Consider the following 18,162-nt stretch of genomic DNA (forward strand, 5'->3'; position numbering starts at 1 on the left):
TGCCAAAAATCAGAATTCTAAGGCTCAAATCCTTTGATCCATTCTCACCTTTTCCCTCCCTCTATCTTATAGATTAAGCAACAACAATAACATTGAAACCTAAGGAGGCTGAATGACTGCCCTTGGTCATTCAACTAGGAAATTAGCAGAGACAGAACCAACGTTTCTCCTCCTAACTCCGAGTCTGGTACCGTTCCCTTATGGTTCACTTACACTTCAAAAGGAACCACTAGAACAAATAACTCCACAAGTGAATATGATACAAACCATGTGTACAGAAGAACTGTGGAATGCAAATTAAGGGAATGCAAAGTCTGAATTGAGTTAGTCCAGAAAGGTTCTTTGGAGGAAAGTCCGAAGGATGTGATGGGTAGGAATTGTCAGAAATTCAGTTCAATTCAACAACCATTTTCTGAATGCCTAGTATGTATAAAGCACCTGGCATTGAGAAGAGGAAGCCCCTAAAGATAACTATCACATGGTGTGTGCCCTAAAGGACAGCAGTACTAACTAAATATCTTAATGATGAAAGGGAAATGATGAAGTAAGTCACACAGACAGTTAGAAGCCAGCAGGAGAGAAAGGCAGATTCTTAGAAATGTTGTCATGGCCAAGAAAGCTGCCCGGGAACCTGGGGGACATATACAGTGAGAGGGAGAATTCAGATTGTATTAAGGTTTTACAGAGCAAGGGGTTATTTCTAAATTTAAGCTGGGTAAAAGGGAAGCAATCAATTAACTTACATTGCACAAATATTTGGAATTTGTCCTTACAGACATAATGTTTGGATACATCATATGATCATAGCCAGGTTCATTCAGAGATTGAGATCATGATGGCATTTAAAAAAAGAAACGGCAATAAAAGACAACAAATAGGTAGAAAAAGTTTGGAAGCACTGCTCCAAAGCTCATACTAGTAAAATGCCAAAGACAAAAGCGGCCTTAGAGAGCACTTGGTCCAATGTCTCATTACAAATGAAAAGATGAAGGTCCAGAGAAACAAAGCAAAAACTTACCTTTCCACTAAGGAAAGCAAAAAAGGGTTGGGTCCAAAACTAGAGCCACTTTGTTCTGGCCCTAGGGCTTACAGTCTCTAAGCCAAAAATTGAAACACAAAATACAAGTGCAATTACAGACATAATGGAACAGAATACTTAAAATAAAAACAGAAAGTGACTCTGGTCCTTGATGATGCTTCCAGAACACTCCAGGACATTTGTCCTTTTGTTTGCCAAAGGCACATTTCAGAAGGGAATCACACTCTACTCAGAGACATGAGAGCCTTCCACAGTCATAACAGAAGCATCAGAGTCTATCTCCATCCAAGGTGAGTCCTTGGTGAAAAGAAATACTGGAGGGACTACAGGCAAGTCTTTGATAAACAAAATGAGATGATAAATAACATAAGACTATCAGTATCCAGGGCACCAGATTTTCTACAAAGCCTAGCATGTGCAGGGCTAATAAATTCTAAATATAAACTAGAGTAAGCTGATGATGACCTTGGCTAGGGCACTCCTTGGGCATCATAAGATACTCATACTGCAACAATTTTAACCAAGTTTATCTGCTACTTGTACAAATGCAAATCCAATTATTTTAATATCACAGATCATTTCTGGTTATTCAAACGCAAAAAAAAAAAAAAATTCCCCACTATTACGGTAGTAACTGCAGGAAGCTTCGTGGATTATTCTTGTACTAATATAGTCATCTAAGATATGCATCAAGCGCTGTCCACACAAAATAATGTAATGATGATATCCTTTTATAGACATTTCTCTTTTGATGAGAACAGATGTGTAGGAATTCATACTCACTTTCTCACCTAACTCCTCTAGTGATAGAGACCAGCTGTAAGTTAGGTTGTCATTAGTGACAAGAATCCATGTCATTTGCCTCATCATGCTGGTATTGAACAAACAGCCATATAGAAATAGAAACATCATCCTAAGAGTTAGTCAAAACAGAAAACCCAGGCCAATTCAGGACTCAACACTTGATGACATCATGACTGTCATAAATCATGCAGCATTTCTCATTCATTAGTACATATTTCGAGTTTCAATAAATTACCATGACGTTCAGTAATAGTTTCTAAGAAAATAGACTTACAGAGCTTTGTGTTTTTGATTTCTGTATATTGCATTTCTCATGCTCACTTCCTTTGCCGAGACTAGGAAGTGAGCTAGTTCACATTTATGATTCAGCGTGTATTATCAAGAAATCATATCTTTTCCAATGTATATTTGCATAGACCATCTCCAGAAAGATATACGCAAAATGGATTGTCTCTGAAATGGTTGAGGGAAGGGGATGAGATGGAAGGGGGCCTTTTCATTTTTATCTTTTTATGAATTTTATACTTTGTGTATCACCTACTCATTTAAAAATGTTTAAAAAATTTTAATGAATAAACAAGTGTTCTCATTGAGCCTCTAAATCCCAAATATGTTGCAGTAGTGACCAAGATAAAAAAGCAGTTGAGGTTCAAAGTTTTAAAGGTATTGGCGCCACTCTGATCTAGCTTGCCTCGTATTCCTCCGCAATGCTTCTTATGCCATATTTCCTTTTAAATATCCAGCAAAGTTGAACTTGAAACAAAAAAAAAATCCCAAGAATTGTGTGTCACTGTTCGAAATAACTGGATATTCTTGGAGTGTGCCAAAACTATAGCCTGGAATCAACGAAACAGAGATCCTGAGAGTGCTAGTTACATTTTCAAAAATTTGCAGAATCCAATGATATAAAAACGCACATAAATTTTATCTGGTTTACCTGATTCTCTTGGGCTTATTAGAGTCAATTACCAATTATTGGAGTAAGGGAAAAAAATCTCTAAATTTTAAGATAAAGTTGAAGCATTGAACAGATAAATATGGTGAATGGTTAAGGGATCTATTGCAAAATTGTAATAAATACAACATTTTCAAATGAGAGGAAAGAAAAGCTATTCCTCTATTTCTCTCCCCAGTATATATTCATTGTACTGGTACTACCTAGAAACTTAACCTTGGGATTTTAAAAACTAAAAAAAGGAAGCATGATGCAATAGAAAACACACAGACCACGGAACCACACAGAGCTAAGTTTGAATCACCCAACTAATAAGTTGGTTGTCTTTGAAAATTTTTTTAGCTCTTATTTGTTAAATATCTGCTACGCTGCAGGCACCTCACTGGGTGCTGGGCCCTGGGCAGAGAGCAGAGAACAAAGCAGAAATGAGTGTATCATTTGGTGGGGAACATGGACAATTAAGTTATAATAAAGTTTGTGAGGGAAACATGACAAGGAGCTGACCTGGTCTAGCGGTCAGAGGTGGCCTTCTGGAAGAGTGATGTTCAAGGTAAGACCTGACGGATGACCTGGAGTTAGCCAGGTGCAGCAACTCCCTCATCTTCAAGTCCTTGTCTGTAAAACAGGGATTAGGATAGCTATCTTAGAAGCTTTCTCGGCAGGTTGAATACGTTTTCATATCTCAAGCGTTTAGTGCATATCTGGCACATAGTAAATGCTCAATAAACGATAGCTATTATTATTCGTTCATTTTGTACCGTCTTCTTGGGTTTACACTCGAGGCAGCCCTCAAAAGTATAAAACTTACAAAATCAACCTTCAGCCAAGTACTTCCGTTCTCCTGCCCAAGCTACACAGGCGTGGAAGGGATGAGCAGACCAACGACACAGCCTCTCAGCAGGAATGCCCTCAGGCCCCGGGCAGGACACTCACCATGACCGTGGAGGTGGGGCTCCAAATCTTTTTTGTCACAGGGTTAACATGTTCTATGAGTCAGATCTAAGTCCTGGCCCCCCTCAAAGGCTGCTGGGTCTCCCTGTTTAATCAGACATGAAACAAATCGCGTGCTGCGGCAGAGGCGTACAAACACGCTTTAATTACAATATTGTAACACCAATTAGAGATCTATCTAATCGAGGACTCGGCACTTCCTGCTCGGATATTACTCCCATGTTGGGATAATTACTGCTAATTAAGCTTGGAACTAATTAGGCTAAATGATCTCATTTATACCAACAAAGATGACTTCTAGGAGTTCATAAGAAAAACTAGGGTGATTTTATCATTCCTGGACTATTTGGCATTTCACACTGGAAACAAAACACCATCCCCTGCCACCAAGGTGCAGGATAGTTTACTCCTCCTGAATTCCAGCCCCAGATGGCAGTAGGTTCTACATTTGTCTCCCCAGATTCTCCTACCCAGTGAAACAAATACTGTAAAACCACTGTTGACTCAAATCATACTGTGTCCTTCCACAGATGACGCGCGGAGTCTCACGAAGGGGCAGCCACTGAGAACAGTGACTGCGGTAAAGGGTGGCGACTCGCTGCCCTGCTCAGAGTCGCTTTTAGCTTTCCATGTACATTTCATATACCCCAGAGCCTTAACAGTCTGCGGAGCATAGAGTAAAGCGTGGGTTTGGGAGTGAGACAGATCTGCATTGGGGTAAATTTTTTATTCTGTCTCAGTTTTACATGTCTAGGGTGGGGTTGGGAATAAAGCCATCTAACCTTTCCGTGAGGATTAATAAGGTCACACATACGGAAGGCAGGACAGTACGGTGCACACAGTAGCCCTCAATAAGTAACAGAATTTTTTTTTTTTCTTTAAGGCACCATAATACTTACTTCCCATCCAGGTCCTCATCTCACCTGTCTTGCCATTCTTTTCTGGCATAGGGCAGTGGTGGTGGAAAAAAACACACGACAGGGAGTTAGGAAACCTAATTATTTTCAGGTTTATCCCTAACTAGCTGTGTGACTTGAGCAAGTCACCTCTCTTCCCTGGAAAATAACATTTGCTGCAGGTACTGAACCAGGCAGCGTACCGACAGCTTGACATGAATTTTCTGACTCAGTCTTTACAGCAATACTACTCATTTTAGAGATGAGGAAACTGAGACCTAAATAAATAATTTTCAAAAACACAGCCCCCAAACTGTCACTGTTATTTCATGACGAGGTCAGGAATTGAACTCGTGTCTTTTACCTACCCTCTTAATCATGATTATACCGAATTGCCTTTTTTCCCTTCTCATTTGTACTGAAGGAACTAGAGAAGACACCTCCAAGGTCCCTTCTGGCTCTGAGAATCCGCAGTTCCATCCTGTGGGGTGAGCATCTAAGAACCTTATCCTTAGTCAGCAAGACTAATTAATTATGAAGTCTTTATCATGTGTCTATTACATGCTCCATTCTAGGGACAATAAGATGCCCCCTCCCCAACACAAACACCTGACCAACTTCATTATTAGACTCACCTGCCTCAGAATGCCTATGCTTTGACGAATATTTGTTCCTAGCAGAATTACGTATTTTAACTCTTTTCACAACCATGAAACTAACTTCCATCTTGTGGAAAATCCTCACTTATGCTACCTTCTCTGGGCTCTAGCATTTGGGCTATATTTTTCTCTTCTGAGAGAAAAGTTCTACGGACTCTGGTTCTCTTTTATCCTCAGTGTCTAATTTAGAGACGCCACAAATATTGGGTACATATACATGGAGAGAGATTCTTTGCTTGGACTGTTCTATCAGGGGAAACAAAAACCAATAAATAAAGCTCAAACCTCTGTTCTTAAATGCTAGAGAGAATTGAAACCTTCAATTCATGTACCTTTTCTCCTAGAGAAATGTTAGGGGGATCAAAATGCAATACTGGTTAGTCACCTACGGTCGGCTCAGATCAAGAATCTCCTGCAGCCTGTCCTGGAAGTGATTTCTATTGATGCTGGAAGAAGCTGGAATGGAAACATATTGGTCACCTGACTTTTAGAAGTGTTTGCGGCAAAAGCCTCCTCTAAACCTGGCCTCTGTCTATATTCCCCCCTAGAACGTGAACTCCAGGGGAACAGAATTGGTTTTGTATGGTGTTTCATCTCTAGTATCTGGAACAGGGTCTAGCATACAGTAGATGTTCAATAAATGTATGTGGAGCAAACGACTACAGTACTGGCTCCAGTGCGGGAGCTTGGGGCAAAACCAAGGAAGTTTCTACACCTTTTCAGTTATGCAGAGGTCTGGGAAGGTGCATCTTCCCTCCCCTTTGGTATAAGCTTCCTCTGGCATCTCCACAGGAGGTAACCATAAGTAGTCTGGGCTGTTCCTTTACCCCCGTGTCTGGAGGGCTGCCCACAGCCACATCCTGTGGTGAAGGAGTCCCTGGATCTGATTCCTTCATTCCAGGGACTCGCTGTGGAAGAAAAAGGTACGAGATGAGGAATGAGGATCCTTCTGCATCTGTCGAGGAAGAACCCAAGGACCTCAACATCACCCTGCAGAGGGGCTGATGGTAGACCCTGCTGCAATGCCCAGATCACCAAGCATTTCCCAACCTGGGAGCTTGGCTTTGATGGAAAAGAGGGTCTCTGTCTGCAGCTAACTCTCTGGAGGTTGAAAAACACTTAACCGCCCTTGCCATCCAGCTGGTCCCTCCCAGCAAGTGCCCAGTGCGCAGAGCGCCTCAGTGATGATTGGTCAGAAAGCATAAAGAGAAGGAAGAAACAATGGATTTGGGCTCAGAAAACTCAAGGCTCAGACTGGATGGCTTCACTTTCTTCCAATGGGGATAAGAAAAGCAATCTTCCCCACGTCAGAGTTATAAGGACCAAAAGGGATAATGAATGAATGCCACATCCGACTGCACACTGCAGATGCCATGTATCAGTGAGTCATCACCTCCTGCCCCCTAATTAATTGTGTCTAATTATAACAGGGCCTGCCAGAATGTCTGTGACCCACTCTGTCCTCAGGGATACCTGGGTGGGCCCTGTGGTGTACAGCTGGTGGATGGGAGATGCACAGCCAGCATCCTTGAGACCAAGCATGAGCCTGTCTTTGCCAGAGATTGATTCCCGCTGCTCATCGGGCGGGATAGCTCCAGAGATTTACACCTAAGCAGCCGATAACACACATGAGGCATTCCTGGCCTCCATCTCCTACTTTGCTGGGGATGGATTTATATGGATGAAGACTTATGGGAGCTAAGGAGTCCTTCCTTATTTTTTACTGGTTACAGGACTGGTTCCTTACCACTCCTCAGGGCACGGGCCACCCTAGCAAGTGAGGGACTCAGGGAACCCAGTTTGACATATTAGAAGAGCACCAGTGGGAGTTCTCGTCGTGCACGGTGTAAACGAATCCGACTAGGAACCATGAGGCTGCAGGTTCAACCCCTGGCCTGGCTCAGTGGGTTAAGGATCCAGCATTGCCATGAGCTGTGGTGTAGGTCGCAGATTCGACTCAGATCTGGTGTTGCTGTGGCTGTGGTATAGGCTGGCAGCTACAGCTCCGATTAGACCCCTAGCCTGGGAACCTCCATATGCCCCGGGTATGGCCCTAAAAAGACAAAAAGACAAAAAAGAAAAGAAAAAAAAAAGGAAAAAAGAAGCGCACCATTTTAAGGATGCCTGAAAGGGAACAGGAATTAGTACAGGCCTTAAAACATAATAGGTGATTAATTTACGAGGATGAAAAATGAATAAATATGTCAACGAATAAATAAATATTTTGGCGAAATGCAGAAACCTTTTATAGGAGGAATCGTCATGCCAGTCTCCTGATTCTCATTTTGTCTTGTGTGTGAATACAGAGTTTCAATATGGCATTTTTGTTTCCTTGATTCAGCAGAGGTAACGCACTTCCCCTGCTATCTAGGGCAGGCTGCACAGAGAGCTGAGGGCCTCTGTGGCTAGGGTGGTGAGGGAGATATTCTGATCCCCACATCACAGCGCAGCAGGTCTAAGGGAGAATTTGGGTAAGTCAACCAAGCCTTTCATTTGACAACTAAGAAAACGGTGGCCCAGAAAGGTTACCCGATGATCCCGGGTCCAGAGAACTAGGTTCCTCTGAAGACAGCATGTTAGGATATTTGCCTAAGGAAACATACGCACTTTCCTCATCTGAGGCAAGCGAGAAACAAAAATGTTTTACATTGGTTGTTATAGAAGGAGGAAAAAAAGTAACGAAGTTGCAGGAAAACAAGGCCTCCTTTTTTTCCCCTCCAGGCTGCACCTGTGGCATATGGAGGTTCCCAGGCTAGGGGTCGAATCAGAGCTACAGCTGCTGGCCTACACCACAAGCCACATCCGTGCCAGATCCGAGCATTGTCTGTGACCTACACCACAGCTCACGGCAACACGGGATCCTTAACCCACTGAGCAAGGCCAGGGATCAAACCCTCATCCTCATGGATACTAGTCTGGTTCATTACTGCTGAGCCACACTGGGAACTCTAAGGCCTCCCATTTAAAGGCCTCAGAGAAATGGCCCAGTGAATATGGGACTTTGAGCAACCCGAGACTGTTTTCTAGGAACGACAGAGGTACTGGGAAGTCACCTGAGGAAGAGGTGTCAGGGAATCCATGTCCGGTCTGGGCTTTTACCCCATTTGGCCAAGATAAGCCCCAAATAGGGCTGATACCTTCAGGACTATGTACGTCCATCCATTCCCCTTTAAGGCATATGCCTGCCTCTGAACACATGATCTACTGTCCTTCAAGTATCTGTTAAAAAAATGTGATCGCACATCTTGGGGGCTGAAGGGGTAGATTCTCCCTAGTAAGAACCTCACCATGAGGCCTAACTCTACAAGTCTTCCTAATAAGTCCTTGAAGCTAATCTCCCTGCTGGTTCTTCTTTGACGTAAGAGGTCTGATTGACACTTCTCTGCATTCAAGCTTTTGCTCATTCATTTATTCATTTGTCCAGCTGGCACTTAACTGGGTTTCTATTCTGAGTCACAAAATAGGGTAACTTTGGAAAGATAGTAATTACCCACTCCCCTACACCTCTGAGGATGAGGTTATCCATTATTCTTCTTATCTAAGGAAGGTTTTCCTCTGCTGGAGGGGTGAAGAGGGGCAAACATAACCAGTTGGCTTAATGCATCTCATCTTCTTCAGGCAAAGGTCACACGTCATCCAACTGGAGACAAAGTGAAGGAGGGAGGTTGGCAGGCAGATCAGAGAACAGAAAGGGCAGATCCCAGGCAGAGGAAGGGTTCCATAAGCTTCTGGACAGTAAAGCAAATGTCAGATATGAAAAGGTCTTGTCATTCATTCATTCAACAAATATCGTGTTGAGGCACAGTGCCAGCATTCTATTAGGGGCAGGTTATAAGATTAACTGAGGGAACAACCTTGTACTCAAGGATCTCAGGACTTAGAGGAAGAAACATGAATAGACACAAAATTACAAGGAAATGAACTAAGTCCTAGAAGAAGTATATACACAGTGCTAGATGGAGAAAGGAAATGCTGACTTTGGAGACATTTTTAAGGTGGAGCCAATAGACTCTCATGACCATTTGGATGCAGAAGGTACGAGCTGAAAGTTCGATGAGCCGGAAGTTTCGAGCTTAGGGGACCGGATGAAAGATGGGATTAGTTAACAAGAAGAGCGAATACAGGAAGAGATTCAGGGTCTTTAGATGAAAGTGAATGTGTTTTGTTTTGCTCACGGTGCCCATGGGTGGTTGTGAATGTGTCTGGAATTCAGGAGAGAAATCAGTCAATAATGTTGTGTTGGGGAGAGGGGTGCAAAGAGATGGGATGATGAAGAGGGGTGAAAGTAGAGTGTGTAAATATGTAAGAATTTGAAAACATGATCCCTGCCCCTGAGAAGATAACACAAAACTCCCACCTACCCCACTCTGTAGCAATTGCTTTGGTGTAGGTCACAAAAGTTTTCACATTATCAACTGCAGAAGGCACTCTCCAGCAGCCTACGTCTTGCCTGACTCTGCAGGTTTTGCACTATTGACTCCTTAGCGCCTCTTGGAGTTCTCTCCCCGTAGCTTCTGCGATGTCACCTTTCTACTTCTCTCACTTTCCACTTTTCCCAGCTTTCTTGTCCTTTTCATGAAGGATCCTGGATTCCCCAGACTTGTTTCCTAAGTCTTCTCTTATCAGTCAACATGCTCTTCCTGGGTGATTTCCTATAGCTTCGACGGCCACTTAAAAACAGATGGTTCTCAAACCAATATCACTAGCCCAGACATCCTGCTGAACACAGTAATTGACATATGGGAGGTATCCAATCAGCATTTGTCTGTTGAAACTGAGTTCCAGCTGGAGTTTTCCAACCACAAGCTCCATTAGGCTATCAGGATGTCCCATACAGTCTTCAGATTCAACCTAAACAGAACTAATCTTCTCCTGTGGCTGGTCCTCCTTTTTAAACCCCTGTTCTCTCTCTTTTTCCCAAAAATGGCACCTTTTATACCCACATGCCTAAACCAGAGACCAGTTCATCCCAGCTCCTTGCATCTCATTGTTTTTCAGATTCTGCCTCCAAAATGTTTTAAATATACCTCTTCCTCCTCGTTCTCATGCCAATGACCCTCACCACCTCTCTCCTGTTTCACTATGACAGCCTGCTATTTAATATCTCTGACTCTACTCTTGCCTTGTTCCAAAGTACCGTCAGAATGAACTTACAGGATAAAGTTCAAATTCCTTGTCATGGGACAGATCCCTTCTCTCCTGGCCCCTTGCTCATTTCCTTCTACTCTCTCCAAAAAGAATCCGTTTCAAGAAAATAATTATTTACTAAGAAGGCTTAGATCTCGAATGGCTCAATGACCTTGCACATTCTGTTCCCTCTTACTGGGTGCCCCTCCTCCACTTGCCTCCATTTCCCATTTGTTCACCCGGAAGACTCCTCTAGACCTGGAAAGCTCAATCTAAGAGTTTTCTCCTGCCTCTGCTTCCCCCAGTTGTCTGGTGGTCACCCTCCCTCCTCCAGGCTTCTATTCTTCACTTTTGCCACTCTACATTGGACTTATTCATCACTACCCTCCCCAGGATGCTCCCTGAAGGGAAGACATTTATCTGATGATTCCCAGGGATTCCTGGCACCTGGAACAGTGGTAGGCACTCAGGGAATTCTGAATGAATGAATGAATCAAAATAATGGAAGAAACAGGCAGACATAAAAAATTCGTGGGAAAAATGTAAGCATGTATATAATCATACACTTAAAGAAATGCTCCATCTCTTGGAAAACCTCTGCTCTGGGCCTAGATAGAAGGTGGCCTTTCACTTACTATGTCTTTTAGGAAGACCTGTGGGAACGAAGGAAGCAGGTAAGAGAAAGTTGCTAATAGTCCTCTTGAATTTGCCCTCCTGTTTCATCTGATCCATTTCTAAATTTGAAAAAAAAAAAGTAAAAGGTTTCCCACTCAGATGGGTGTGTAGAAATTATAAACAATTATTTTTGGAGTTCCCGTCATGGCTCAGTGGTTAACGAATCCCACTAGGAACCATGAGGTTGCGGGTTCGATCCCTGGCCTCGCTCAGTGGGTTAAGGATCCAGCGTTGCCGTGAGCTGCGGTGTAGGTTGCAGACGCGGCTTGGATCGCGCATTGCTGTAGCTGTGGGGTAGGCCGGCAGCTACAGCTCTGATTAGACCCCTAGCCTGGGAACCTCCATATGCTGTGGGTGCAGCCCTAGAAAAGAAAAAAGAAATACAAATAAATTTTTAAAATTAGTATTATTATTTTTTATGGCTGCACCCATGGCATATAGAAGTTCCCAGGCAACCTACACCACAGCAGCTCCAATGCTGGATCCTTAATGTACTGCACCAGACCTGGGGTGGAACCCACGCCACCAAAGAGCAATGCCAGGTCCTTAACCTGAGGCGCCACAGCAGGAACTCTCATAAATGATTAATTTTGTTCTGTTTGGAACCAAGTGAGGTACAAAGAAACAGGGTTGCTTTTGCCTTTTTCCTCCCTAACAAATTTTCTGGTTCAATATTGTCTGGGTATGAAATTTAGTAAGAGAAGGGGTTCAAGCATTCAGGGAGATGTTGAACCACAGGGCCTATTGTGATTCCTTACAACTGAAATTTTGTGATTCCATGAAATCCAGCGTTCTAAGTTGCATCAGCCAACAGGGCATGGGTTAGGAAGAATTTGCTCTGTTAGATTACAAAGGCTGTGGAACTCACCTTTTGCAAGATAATTTGACCGCAGTTTTGCCCTAAAGCACTTAAATCCCTAAACAGAGTCCTATTGGGAGAAACAACCTAACTAGAACTTTCTTGGAATGAGTGGGTAGCTTGGAGGTCTCAAAAGATAAGGCCTTGGCTACAGAGGTCAGGGGGATCATGAGCATATCTCAAGCTTGATAGGCAAGGCCTTCCAAAAGAAAGGAGAGAGCGAGCCTTGACCAGGAGCGTGTGAATGAGGTTCACGAGTGTTTATGTGCACAAGTGAGTTACAGAGCAATTCGCATGTAATTTTGAAGTGCGATTATTAGAGCTGAAATGAAACATGAAATTTGAAATAGGTAGCCAGCAGTTGGGCAGAAAGGTGGTCAGACCTGCTGGGTCACTAGCACCGCCACCCTCAAAGTAGATAAGGGGATCTCTGCCTTGGGAGGAGGGACAGATTGGCTCCCTAGATTGGGGTGGGGGGGGTGGGGTCTCAGGACAAGAAGGGATTTAGGCTTCTTTATGTAGGAACACTGCTCGCTTTCATTTCTTAGAGCCTCGTTATTTCCTCACAGATTTCTCTACAACACAGTCAGGCATTATTCCCCGCTGAGTGTCAGATACAAGCCAAGTTTGACGCTTTCAAAAAATATTGATTTTTGTACCACTAATTGTTGAACATATCTGGTTTTTTTTAAAGAAAATATTTTCTCCTGGCTTTTACTGAACTCAAAAATAAATGAATGGGTTCCATTTTGGTTTTCCTTCCTAAATTTCCCTTAGGCATATACAAAGTATGTGTGAAATGTCAACTCAGTTAGAATATTTTGGAAATAAGTTATCTATGTTGGTGAAAAATAGGCCAGAGTAGAAATCTCTTCCTTACCGATGATATTGCTATTGTAAGAGTATCGTGTTAAGGAGACGTTTTAAATCTTAGCCTGATTCCCTAGCTTCTGTACCATCCATGAATTTCCTCTTATAAGAAATCATTATCAGAGCCAGTGGGGGAGTTCCCAATGTGGCTCAGCAGGTTATGAACCCGACTAGTTATCTATGAGGATGCAAGTTTGATCCCTGGCCCCGCTCAGTGGGTTAAAGATCCAGCATTGCTCTGAGCTGTGGTATAGGTCGCAGACACAGCTCGGATCTGGAGTTGCTGTGGCTGTGGTGTAGACCGGCAGCTGTCGCTCCGATTCAACCCCTAGCCTGGGAACCTCCACATGCCACAGGTGCGGTCCTAAAAAGCAAAGAAAAAGAAAAGCCAGTGGGTTTGTAAAATCCACATGTTGGAGGTGTGTATGCGTGTGCGTGTGCATGTGTGTGTGTGTGTGTGAGAGAGAGAGAGAGAGAGAGAGAGAGAGGAGAGAGAGCAGGTTGGGAAGGGACTGCTTTTTTTAGAAAATAAGAGGAAAAAAAGAATACAATATCACTTCATTAAGTCAGATACAACCACAAACAGACAATGCTAGTGTTTGTCCCTTCCTTGCATTGGAAAAGGTTCATGTCCCTGTCTTAGGCTTCCTAAACACCCAGACTCTATTTCCCACAGGGTCCAATTCAACCTTTTTTTTCTAGCTTCCATACAGGATTAGTAATAAAAGATGCCTGAGGCAATAACTTCACATATCCAGAACCCTTCTATGATTAGCTTCCACCTGCATCCCGTTACACCTCCCCTCCCATGGGATAGCATAAACATTAAGAAACACTCATAGTTAGGCCTAAGCCTTAAAAAAAAGGCAAAAGACAATGACACTTCAGCCTCACTTTCGCAGCCCCCTTCCAGGGTCTTGTATCTAAGTAATTTTGAATATTCTTTGCTTCAGGAGAGTCCCCCAAATTTAATAAACTTCAAGCTCCCCAAACCTGGACCCACCTTTGTCTATGCATATGTTCTGTTCTCAAGTACTCACGTAACCCTATTACCAGTCAGGCCCCAATGGCTACTTCACCTAAAGAATGGACCCCACACATATGTGAAGGGACAGAGCAACCACAGTGCAGTTTCTGGCACTTCCTATTCCAAATGCACCCCCGTCGTCTCTAGAAATGCTTTTATGAAAACAAGACCCTTTATCTTGATGATAAAATTTTAAAATGCCACCCCCCCACCCACCTGTGCCATACCATTACAACTATTCAAACCCTGGGCCCTTGATTGTAGGCTCTCAAAGAAGTTGATCGACAGGATAAGATTTTTTAAAAAACAGTAGTTTTGGGTTCGAGCAACCTGGGGGTTGCAAGTGTTATGTTAGCTATCTAGGAAAGGGCTGGCAGCTGGTAAGAAGATGGGCATGGAAGTGGGTAGAGCTGGAGGGAAGGGAATTAAACATTTACTGAGCATATAACCCAGAGCTGTTTAGCGTTTTCCATCCATAGTGCATATAACCCTGGGAAACCACCATCCCCATTCTAAATTCCTAGCAGTTTGCTTAAATATCCAATATTTCATGATTTAAGTGAGTGTAAAGAGTGAGCCCAGTCTCAGGGAATTTGAGCTGATGTGGGCAACTGATTGTGGGCAACTGATTCAAGTTCTCAATCACAGCACATTCAGGATCTCCAGGCAGCCAGCCTTCTAGGGCCCTTTTAACTTAACAGAGGCAGCTGTGGAAGGGGGTGCTCTCTGGTTTTCTGCCTCTCTTCACTGTGACACAGGGAGGGCTCACCAGAAGCACTTGGCCAGGAGGAGAAGGATGCCAAATGACAATAGTAAGCAACTTGCAACTTCTGTCTCAGGCATATTATCTTCTGAGATGGATGGTACTAGCAGCTCTGCAAGAGGAAAATAAGTCTAATCTATTACTCATGTGTTCACTGCAAAAAGAGCAGTGGAAATTCATTGAACAAGTGAGTGATCTCACTTCCCTAGGCTTACATTTTCTCTTGTATAAAATTAGGAAGTTGGAACAGATAATGGCTAACATTCTTTTGATTTTTGATATTCTATCACATAGTTGTTGGCAAGTGCACTGGGTCTCCATTTCCTCATCTGAAGAACAACAAGCTTGGTTTTCATCATGGCTTTAGGGGTAGGAGAAAGAATGGAAACACTGGAACTCAAGAAAATCAACAACAGTGCTATCCAGCAGAACTTTCTGCCAAGATGGAAACGTTCTCTCTCTGCACTGTTACATTTGGTAGCCATTAGCTTCAGGTGGCTATTGAGGGCTTGCAGTGAGGCTAGTACGACTGAAGAACTGAATTTAATTTTATTAAGTTAAATTAAATGTAGGTGGCCACAGGCGGGTACTGGATACCATATTGGATAGGGCAGATGTCAACTGCATTTTAAGCCAGAACTTTAAGTATAAAGATAAAAGAATAAGGGAGTGGTTTGAGAATTGTTTCAGTTGAAGAATACATTTAGGCAATTTATAAACAGAGCACTATTACGGTTTTAGACCTTCTAAAAAGAAGCATGGACTCTCATTTTGTAATGATAGCAATAATAGTACCTTACAATTATATAAGACTCTATGCTCTCCTAAGTTCTTTCATGGCTATAATTTGACCCTCACAACAACCCTGTGATATAAAAGACAAGTATTATTATCTCATTTTACAGATGAGGAAGTTAAGACCCAGATGCTGAAACTGAGGTGACAGATTTCAAATAGCAATGACGTGGTCAGTTTAATCAGTCACTCCAAACTTCACTTCTCCAGTTCTACTCACAGACAGTACAACCTTCGGTCCTTCCTCCTGCTTAACTTCACTGTGGAAGTGGTAACAAATTATACAATTCAATACACTAATGATAGGAGGAATGATGAGGAAAAGCAAGGAACTCAATAATCCACCAACTGGATCATCAAACCCTGAAAAAATCCAGAGTTAGTTGTCTCTTGTGAGAAAAAGAAGGGAGTGAAAAGTTAAGTCCTACTGTGTGCCAGGTGTTTTACAGATTATACTTGACAGAGCAAATTCTATGAGACAGCATTCTCAGCGGCATTTTATTGTCAATAAGGTTGTTCACCTGAGATCACACGCCTATTGAGTGGCACGACCAGGATTCTGTTTCCCAAAGTCACATTCAAGTTCAAAGGAAGAGAAAGATCCTCACCCCCTTCCCACCCACCCACAAATTCTCCCCCCACACACCTCACCCCAGAGCATACTGCAAAGTGGTTAAGCATGCAGGCTTTGGAGTCACTCAGGCTGAATTTGAACTTGAGATCTGATGTCGTTCAAGGGATTTGATGCTTCTGAGTCTGTCTGCTCAAGTGCAAAACTGGGGAATCTTTTAACCTACTTTACAAGGTTTTGAGGTGGATTAAAAGAGATCTTGTGTGAAAACAGTATAGTACCTGACACAAGGGCTTAGTGAATGGAAGTTATTAATATTTTGCATTATTATTAAGATGCCACAGACTCTGTGAGCAACTCTAAAACAGGAATTCCAAAATTGTTTTGGACAAAGTAGCATTTCTGCTAAAGTCTACCGTGTAGACAATCTCTGGAGGACAAAGAACACTCACTTGGACCATGCAGGTTCAGTCGGACATTACCGGTTTAGTATCAGTGATTGAGACAGAAACATGAAAGTGATGACTTTACTCAAAAGCCCAGGAGCTGTAATACTTTTCTTGACTTTTCATCTTCTGGAAGGCCGGTGTCAAACCTGACCCTCTCTTTAGCTCTAATCCCACATATCCAAGTCTCTACCTGAAGGTGACACCTGAAAAAAACCCCACATTCTGCAAAGAGAACCCACTCATTTATTTGTTCATTCATTTTGGCAACTATTTCTGAAGCACCTCATCTGTGCTAGGCTTGATTCTAATAACTGGGATACAGGGAGGAACTAGGCAGAGTCTCTGAGTTTACTTTTGTTAGAGGGGAGCAGATACACAGTCAACAAATAAATCACTTCAAGTTATAGCAAGTGCTGTAAACAATAAAACATAGGATAATGTAATAAAGAGGGGCTGTGGGCGAAGGTTATGGTAATGGCGTAGTTAGGAAAGGCCTCTCTGAGGAGATAACAAGATAACATGTAAGCTGAGACAGACTGACTAGAAAGGCCAGTTAGGTGAGAGCAGAGCATTCAGGGCACAGGATACAGCAGATGCAAAGGCCCTGAGGCAGGAATACAGTTGGTGCATTTGAGGGACTAAAAGGCCAGTGTGGCGAAGAATGCTAAGAGACAAGGCTAGAGTGAATCAGGGGCCAGATCGTGTAGCGCTTATGCTAGGCCATGCTAAGGAGTTTGAATTTCATTCTAAACGCAGCAGAAGGCCATTTGGATATTATTAAGCGGGGGCGCAATGGGATCTGATTTGCCTTTTAAAAAGATTACCCCTAATCCTACCATCCCCTTGCCCAAACACATAAATGTAAGTGCACAAGTGCACGCACCCAGTTGCTCTTATGAGCATCATCATTTTGCCAGTTATCTGTCATGGGTGAGTCTCTTCCCCACCTCCACTCAATCTGTGCCCAAATCCTACCAAGTCAGCCTCTTAGGTTTCTGAAGCTCAGCCCAGTCGTTGCAGTCCCACTGCTGGCACCCTACTTCAAATCCTCACCAGAATTACTCTAGCACCACTCTAATTGGTCCTCCAGACTCTTGCCTGACACGTCCACCACCACACCACTGTCAGATACATCTTCCAAAAGTAAAGGACTGCTTATGTCCCTGTTTTTGCTCAAGAACTTTCAATGGCTCCCCACTGCCCAAGAAACTAAATTGTAAACCTCTAACCAGTGTTTAAGATCCTCTGTGTATCCTGAGTTGCACACTTGCCACATTCATCCTATGCTTTGGCCAAACTGATCTACTTACTCTTCTCAGAACATGGCTTGCTTTCATTTATGCTGTTTCCTGGGTCTGAATTGATGCTTCCTCCAGTTACATCTGTGAGATCCTTATACCGTTCATTCCCTGGAGTCAAAGGATACCATCTTCATGCTGCTTTCTCGGCTCTTTCTGACTAGCTGCGAGCCTCCCACAGGATTTTGTCTGAATCTTTTTAAAGCATTTATTAAATTGTTCTTTGTAGTATAGTTATCTGTGTACGTGTCCTACTCCTCTGCTAAATTATTAGCTCCTTGAGGGTGATGACTGAATCGTATTCATTTTTTATGCTTGTTAGTCCCTAGCAGAGAACACAGTGTACAGGAGGTGCTTGATAAACATTGGTTGAATGAATGAATGAATGAATGAATGAACAAATGAATAAATAGACAATGAGACC

General features: G+C 42.9%; 1 protein-coding gene across 6 annotated transcripts in view; it reads right to left on the reverse strand.

Annotated features, from left to right (window-relative positions):
- BCL9 (BCL9 transcription coactivator) overlaps positions 1–18,162 on the reverse strand; it is an 88,586-nt gene that overhangs the window by 49,927 nt on the left and 20,497 nt on the right. For 5 of the 6 annotated variants that reach the window (XM_047784844.1, XM_047784841.1, XM_047784845.1 and 2 more), the window contains exon 2: positions 3,303–3,413. The exons of the other annotated variant lie outside the window; for it this stretch is intronic. The gene's annotated coding sequence lies outside the window, so the exon portion shown is untranslated. The remainder of the gene's footprint in view (positions 1–3,302; positions 3,414–18,162) is intronic. 6 annotated transcript variants of the gene reach the window in all.

Source organism: Phacochoerus africanus, chromosome 6, assembly GCF_016906955.1.
Source record: "Phacochoerus africanus isolate WHEZ1 chromosome 6, ROS_Pafr_v1, whole genome shotgun sequence".
Classification (NCBI taxonomy): Eukaryota; Metazoa; Chordata; class Mammalia; order Artiodactyla; family Suidae; genus Phacochoerus; species Phacochoerus africanus.